Genomic DNA, 7,966 nt, shown 5'->3' with positions numbered 1-7,966 from the left:
ACAAAGTCCTGAGGCAGGAGCCCTAAGATGCTAGAAGAGCAGCAAGGATGACAGTGTGGCTGTTGCTGGGGGAGTCGGGGTGGTGGTGGTGGTGGTAAAGTGACCAGAGCTTTAAGGAGGGACAGGGGCAACAGGTTGGACCCATTCCCGGGGGCTCCCAGTTCACCGTGAGGACTTTGGCTTTGACTTTGAGCAAGGTGAGAGCCCCTTGGGGGTTTTTAATGAAGGAGGGCTATGATCTGCCTTAAGTTTTAAACAAATCCCTCTGGTTTCTCTGAAATCTAGACTGCAGGGGGCAAGTGTGGCAGCCTGGCCAACAGAAACATACACATTGAGTAAGATGTTCACATTGGAGTAAGAATTTTTTCAAAAGTTATACAACAGTATGTACAGATACTGTTCCAGAGTCATGTGGGCTGTGACCACTGGGCGAAGGGACCTCTGTGCTCTTTGCAATGTCCTGTAGTCTGTACTTATTTCCAAATAAAAAGTTTTTAAAAAAAATATAGGATGACCCCCTTTTTCTTTAAAAATGTCTACACAGGGGTCCCCAGGTGGCTCAGTCGATTAAGCGTCTGCCTTCGGCTCAGGTCATGATCCCAGAGTCCTGGGATGGAGCACTGGGCTCCTTGCTCTGTGGGGAGTCTGTTTCTCCCTCTCCCTCTGCCTGCCACTCCCCCTGCTTGTGCTCTTTCTCTCTCTCTCAAATAAATAAAATCTTTTAAAAAAATTAAAAAAATAAAAATGTCTATGCAAAAATGACATGAAATCTTAACAGTGGGGTAATAGGTACTTTTTTCCCCTAATATGTTTTTTGCAAGGTTTTATATACTTTTAACATATTTTATAAGTTGTTTGCAATGCTCACTGACTACTTCTGTAATTTAAAGAAGCTGCCTCCATAACACCATTTGGACTAATCCAAACCTCAGGGATCACGTATGAGACAGTAAGGAGATGAAGTATGAGGGGAGTTGAGAAAAACAACTCTTTCTACAAAGGCTGACCCGGGGCCAAGAGTAAGTGGTTTGACAGACTTGGGAGACGGCCTGACTTAGTGATGGCACATTTGAACATCATCCGATTTATGGCCAAGGCTTTAACACGCTGCGTCCAGCATCACATGTCATGCTTGCTTTGGAGGAGGCCGTCACCCCCCTGGTGGCTCCATTTGTCACCAGAAACTGACATGTTTGGATAACACGCTAGCCCTCGCCACGCCGTCCTGCGCTCCTGGGCTCTCGGCCCGGTCCCTCCCTGACATCTAACACGCAGCTCGGTAATGACCTGTCTCAGAGTCGGATTGGCCCTCCGGCAGGTGAGCCCCTTGAGGGCAGGAATGGGGTCTCGCTGGGCCTAGAGTAGGAGCTGTCATGCAATTCGTCAAGAGAATGACGTGAACCTTTGCTTGTACACAAAGTGACAGCTCACTCTTGTCCATTCTGCTTGTTAAAGAAGTCACCAATTTTCCAAACTTCCCTTCAAAGTGATAAATAATAAACATACAAACCAGCAAAACACGGGAGGCAACGCTTTACCGTGAACCTGGAAGGTGTCTCTCCAAACCCCAAATGAAGCCTCAATCTATTAATATTTTTTTTAAAAAAAAACAAGCTCTGTACATAATATTTTTCCCTTTCTCCCTCCCTCTGTCCTTTCTTCTTTATCTAGCAAATACACACAGACCAGCTCCGTGTTCTACAAGTGTGGTACCAGGAAGAAAAAGAACAGGGTCCTTGCTCTCAGGAAGCTTGCAGGGCAGGGGCAATCAGATGGGAAACAAATGTGCAGATGAAACGATGTAACTGCTTTAACCCTGGGTGCCAAGGAGTATGGGGTGGGCACTGAGGGCTTCCCAGAAGAAGTGACTTTTTGTTTTCTGAATGAAAACATGCCATATGCAAAAACCTGGGGGTATGATGGTAGAGGATACTGGAAAGAAGTCGGACGATAATTCCAACCAATGATGGCCAAGTTTGGATTTAGGAAACAGGAGAAAGAGTGAGCAAGGGCATGCCTGGACGTAATTAACGAGAATGAACAGTCCAGACGGATTTGTATCAGAGACGATGTAAATCGACCTTAATTAGCATTGGGGTAGCAGGCCAAGGCAAATTACAGAGCAGAGCAGGGGACAAATGAGCCTGGAGTGGCATTCTTACACATGAACTCCAGGTCCTACATCGACGCTCCTAAGACATCAGAAAGTTGTGCAGGGCATCGGTACGTCTTTGGTGGTGTGGTAGTGTCCCGTGTACCGAGGATATCTGTCATCCCTGGCTCTGCCCACTAAATGTCACACTACAGCCACAACACCTCACAAACCTTTAAAATGCCCTTGCTTCCTGCCTGAAACCCGAGGATTAGCTTAACTGTCACTTTGTTACTCCTTCAGGAGACCAGTGGCCCAACGGCGGGGTAGAGAGAGGATGGGCTTAGGGAGAGGGGAATGGCTGCAACGAGGCACAAGGTCTTCTAAGTAAGGTGTGGTGCATTCTGGGTGGGTGACGGCAAGCACATGGCACAGTGGGGATCCCATGGGACAGGCTCCTCCCGTAAATGCATGCCACACCCTCCCTTCCTGGGACCCCTGGTCTGCAGCGGGAGGGCCTGAAGGCGAACGTCCATGAAGGGGGAAGGGTGCGTGGTCTGAAAGACTAGTCAGGAAGTCAGTACAAAGAGGGAGGAGGTCCCCTTCTCAAAACGGCCTCCATTTCCTCGGGTGGGACCTCTCAATCTTGGCACTATTGCTGTTTGGGGCTGGATCCCTCTCTGTGGGGGGGAGCTCTCCTGGGCATACACGGTGTTCAGCAGCATCCCCGACCTCTACCCACTAGATGCCAGAACACCACCCAAGCGTGACAATCAAAAATGTCTCCAGACATTGCCAAATGCCCCCCCAGGGGGTGGGGGCAAAACTGCCCCAGGTTGAGAACCGCTGTCCTGGAGCAAATGGCTGTTGGCTGAAAGCCGAGTGGGAGTCTGCCTTCTCGCACACGGCAGAGTAGCTTATGGGCAGCGGACCCACAAAGTGATGCCTTCCTGTCCTCATCCCTCAGCTGGCAGATGACCCAAGCTGTTCCAATCCCCATTTCACCGATCTGCAGGCTTAAAAGGCCCCTGGTGTGTCTGGTGAGGGGTGGGCTGGGGAAGGGTGTCAGGAAATGGGTTTGGAGCAGCAAGCTGGTTCCCCATTCAAGGGGAAGGGCTGAGGGTTTTAAGGTTTTATTCTGTGTTTCACTGACGAGCATCCTTAGCGGCTACGGGCAGTGGAGGAGCACGTTTCCGCATTTGGTGGCGAGCAGAGCGTGGGAATCCCGAGCAGAAGCAGAGGCCACGAGGGACTAGTGACGGGCGGCAGGGAGAGGACTGTGATCTGGGTGTGGGTTTAGCCGTGGTGGCAGCCACGGAGAGAGGCAGACAGTTCAGGCCCAGGATGATGGCTGTGATGTTGGGTCCGTTGGGGGGCGGAGGGTTAGGAGGGCACAAGGAAAAGGGAAGAACCATTGCTAGCAGCTTGGTTTGGGCCTGGGTTGGAGATGTCCCTACATGAGATCGGGAGCTCTGAGAAGAACAGGCAAGGTTGGAGTGGGGGAGGAAACGTGGATGCCGACAGTAGGGACCATTTTCGGCCATTTATTCCTTTATACTTTGTTTGTTCTCAGCCAGAACCTTAATCTCTCCGAGCCTCAGTTTCCTTATCTGTGAAATGGAAATAAGAGAGCTTATCTCAGAGGAATGCTGTGACTATGAGGATCTCTTTAGCGGCATGTAACCATGGCTTAAATACTAAGGATATTTAACGATCTCACGTGACAAGAGGTCTTGGAGGTAGGTGGCCTCAGGTGGGTCTGGTGGCTCAATAAAGCCACCAGGGTTCAGGTGCTCCAACCTGTTGCTGTCTCTTCTCCTTGCTCTGGCCTTCCATCTATAGACTTGTCACCACATGGTGGCAAGGAGTGGCCACAAGCCATCACATCCCCACTCCAACCCCTATGAAGCTAGGAACAAATGGAATGGACAGAGAGGCTCTTTTCTAGTATTGAAACTCCCTGGCCACAGGGATTGGATCAAAGGTGGGCTCAGGATCTATAACAGGCCAATCAGAAAAAACACAATGGAATTCTTGTTCAGAACCCCTGATGCATCCCTTAGACACCATCTTGGTGTTGGAATGGAAGCTGGGAGGACATAAGCCTGGTGCTCCAAGGATCCTGCACAAAGAGGCTGCCTAAGAGAAAGGCATGGGACAGTATCTGAGTACCTAGATACAGCCGTGCCTGAAGCCAGACCAGATACCAGTTGCCTTTTCAGTTATGCAATCCGATACATTTCCTGTTTTAAGTGTATGTGAGCTGGGTTTCTGTCACAGTTGAAGAAGCATTGATGGGTATAGCTGGCAATAAAAGTGTTTCCTCCAATTCCATGATCTATAGAAATAAATCTATGACTGTCTCAGTCAACGCAGGCTACTACAACAAAAATACTATAGTCTGGGTGGTCTATACAACAAACATGTATTTCTCACAGTTCTAGAGGCTGGAAGTCCAAGATCCAGGAGCCAGCAGTTGTTTGGATTTTCTGTACCTTTTATTTTAATTTTTAAAGATTTTTGCACTGCATATAAGTTTGGTAATCATGGGTTGGAAAAATGAACCTTATTTAACGTTAATGTGATGACCACTAGATCTCCCTAAGAAAACACACAGAAAAGTCTTTAAAAAGGTCTTCTGTCTGGCTGTTGAGAATGTAAAGTGTCTTTTCTCTCTTAGAAATATTAAACTCCCAACAAGTAGATTAAAAACTTCACCCTCCATTAAATCCTGAAACAGTGAAAGTGAATGGTCCATTTCCACAGTGTCATATTTCCGGAGGGGACAATGATTATGAATGTCTCTTGGATCTGTACGCTCCATTAAGCCCCGTTAGGAGGAATACTTTCAAGCTCCAAGAGACAATTAATATCTTACTGGCAATAGCATTCCTGAAGGGACAACAAGGATTTTGATTACACTTGAGCAGAAAGTAATACTTTCCGGGGGTTGGTAAAAACACACTTCGGAAGTAAAGTTGGGGGGTCATAAAGAGTGGGGATTACTTGAACTAGGCATCTGTACCAGGTAAATGGTTGTGTTTTAACTTCCTGGAGTGAAGACCCAAGAAGCAGAAGGGGATAGTTTAATTCGGTCTACTTGAGGGCAGGGAAAGTCATGAATTTTTCCAGGGCTCAGGATTCATAAATAACAACAGCATTTCATATCAAAAGAGCAGAACTTCAGAATTAACCTTTCTATGAATTTGTAGGTAACTCATCACACATTGCTACCCAGTGCATTGTTACTACAGGAATTGCCAACAACTCTCCAGATGTTGGAAGTAAATACTGGAAATCGTCAGGTGACTGGCATGCTCTAGTCCAGCGGTTTGTTTGTAAGCAGCAGGGATTTTGTCCCACTGGGGACACCTGGCACCGTCCGCAGACATTTTTGGTTTCCACAACTGGGGATGCTGCTGAAAATCCTTCAATGCACAGAACAACCCCCATGACAACGAATTATCTAGCTCAGAATGCCATAGTGCTGAGTGATGAGCCGGAGGGGCTCTTCTCTCTCACAATCCAGTATAACATAAAGTCAGGGCCATAATTCCTTTCTAGGATGGTGTCTAGCCCCGGACGTGTCGTTTTGTTTGGGGAATTACTCAGATCCCAGGAGGCCTTGCCAGGAACCATCGAAACAGGGAGCATCACCTGGGGAGCAGGGACGGTATCATTTGTCCTCAAAAACACAACATCGAAGAAGTAACTTAAGAAATAACTATAAAGGTAAGACATTCAGTTCTCTCCTTCGGTAGAGAGGGTGTAGGGAAAATCAGAACACTAGCTGAAAGAGGAGATTCAGCTGCGTGGTTATCTTTCTAATTGGAGTAGTGTTCTTTAAAAGACTGGCTTTGCACAGACCCCTTGAAATTAGAATATAGTTTCTATGTGCAGAGGGGCTGCAGCTTTCATCAGATTCTTGGTGGGATCCATACCTCCCAAAAGATTAAGAACCACAATTGCAAAGGGTTCCAAATATCACTTGTGCCCCCCACCTCCACCATTTTTGAATATAAACCATACTTGCGTGCAGGGAAAATAAAATTAAACAGTAAAAAAATGTAGCCACGGTGGAGGCTGGGGTGAGGAGATCTCTCATTCATCTTGGGCACAAAATTTAAAGAGGGTGTCCCAAACCTCAGTAATCGAGATAAATACTATTTTAATGTAATTTAAAAACCCTCAAAATTAATGGAAATGAAAAAATGGAAAAAATCCATGATGAGCAAAATGTGAAAATTTCGAATTAAAATAAGGTCAGTGTTACCGATTTTTCTTTTTGCCTCAAGCTCAACTATGACTCAGAAGGGCACTATTAACCATCATGGCTGTTGTGTTTCTTCCAGAGATTCTATGCAAATACAAGCAAATACGTACAGATCTACCACCTACATGAACACTTTCTGTTACACTATATATACCACTATCTTGCTTTTCTTTAAATAAATTTTTAAAAAATTTACTTATTTGACAGACAGAGAGAGAGTACAAGCAGGGGGAGCAGCAGAGGGAGAGGGAGAAGCAGGCTCCCCGCTGAGCAAGGAGACTGATGCAGGGACTCGATCCCAGAACTCAGGGGTCAATACCCGAGCCAAAGGCAGACGCTTAACCAACTGAACCACCCAGGTACCTCTCTATATCTTGCTTTCTTCATTTACTATATCTTCGAGATTGTTCCATATCAGAATGGAACAAAATACATTACATATTTATGTATATTTCATATATTAAAAATATGCAGAAAACTCACTTATTGTCTTTTTTGTTTTTACTTATTTTTTAAAGATTTATTTTAGAGAGAGAGAGAACTTTGAGGGGAGGGGCACAGGGAGAGAGAAAGAGAGAATCTTAAGCAGGCTTCATGCCCAGCATAAGCCCTATGTGGGGCTCGATCTCACGACCCCAAGATCACCACCTGAGCCGAAACCAAGGGTTGGGCACCTAGGTGCCCCCGTCTTCTCTTTTTAAAAGCTTTTTTTTTTTTTTAATTTTTAAAGATTTTATTTTTAAGTAATCTCTATACCCAATGTGGGCCTCGAACCTACAACCCCGAGATCAAGAGTCACCCACTCTACCAAGGGAGCCAACCAGGGGCCCCTGCTTTATTAGTCAAACTTCCTTCTGCAAAGCATAATCTTTTCCTTTAAAAATCCATTTCTCTAATACAGGATGCTACATTTGTTTGCCAAGTCCACATCACTCACACACACACACACACACACACACACACACACACACACACACCTACCTCTAGAGAACTATACTTAATTAGTTCTCTATTTTTAAAAAGTGCATGCCTCCATTCCTCCCTTATTGGGGTGGGTAAAGTTCTAGAAGTGGCTAGATTGACTTGGCAAGACTCCCAGGTAAATGGAGTGTCCTGGAGGGCACGTTGGCCTCCTCAAGTTACTGGTCACTGCTAATTAGTTTAGAGAGTATAAACCCTTCATATTCTCAGATTCCGTTTTCAAAGAAACAGGAGGTTTAAGTTGCCACAGATGTGAGTGATGTCACCGAGAGGGACCTTGTGAGCTCTAGTCGAAAATCATCTGAAACTGGCAAAAGGCAGCATAAGCCCACATCCCCGACCTCCACTAATATAATTCAGCCAACTCAGGACCCACACAGCTCATCCCTTCAGGAACTCTGTGGCCTCTAACAAATACTGAAGAATACACGCCTCTTGTTGTGTCAGCTCGTGATTAAGAAAAAAGAAAGTAAATAATAAAGTTGGAAATCTGTCTTCTGTTGGAAATTTCACCAGCATATTGTCCCAGGGTAGCTTCCTTATGCCAATAAGGATAGCCATTTAGTAAAACTTCCTTTATGCAATTCCCTTTATTGCTTTTCTGATTACACATTTACCAT

Source organism: Ursus americanus, chromosome 22 (assembly GCF_024610735.1).
Source record: "Ursus americanus isolate L20-20 chromosome 22, mUrsAme1.1.p, whole genome shotgun sequence".
NCBI lineage: Eukaryota > Metazoa > Chordata > Mammalia > Carnivora > Ursidae > Ursus > Ursus americanus.
The sequence above is the reverse complement of the archived record's forward strand: the minus strand, read 5'-3'. Positions refer to the sequence as shown.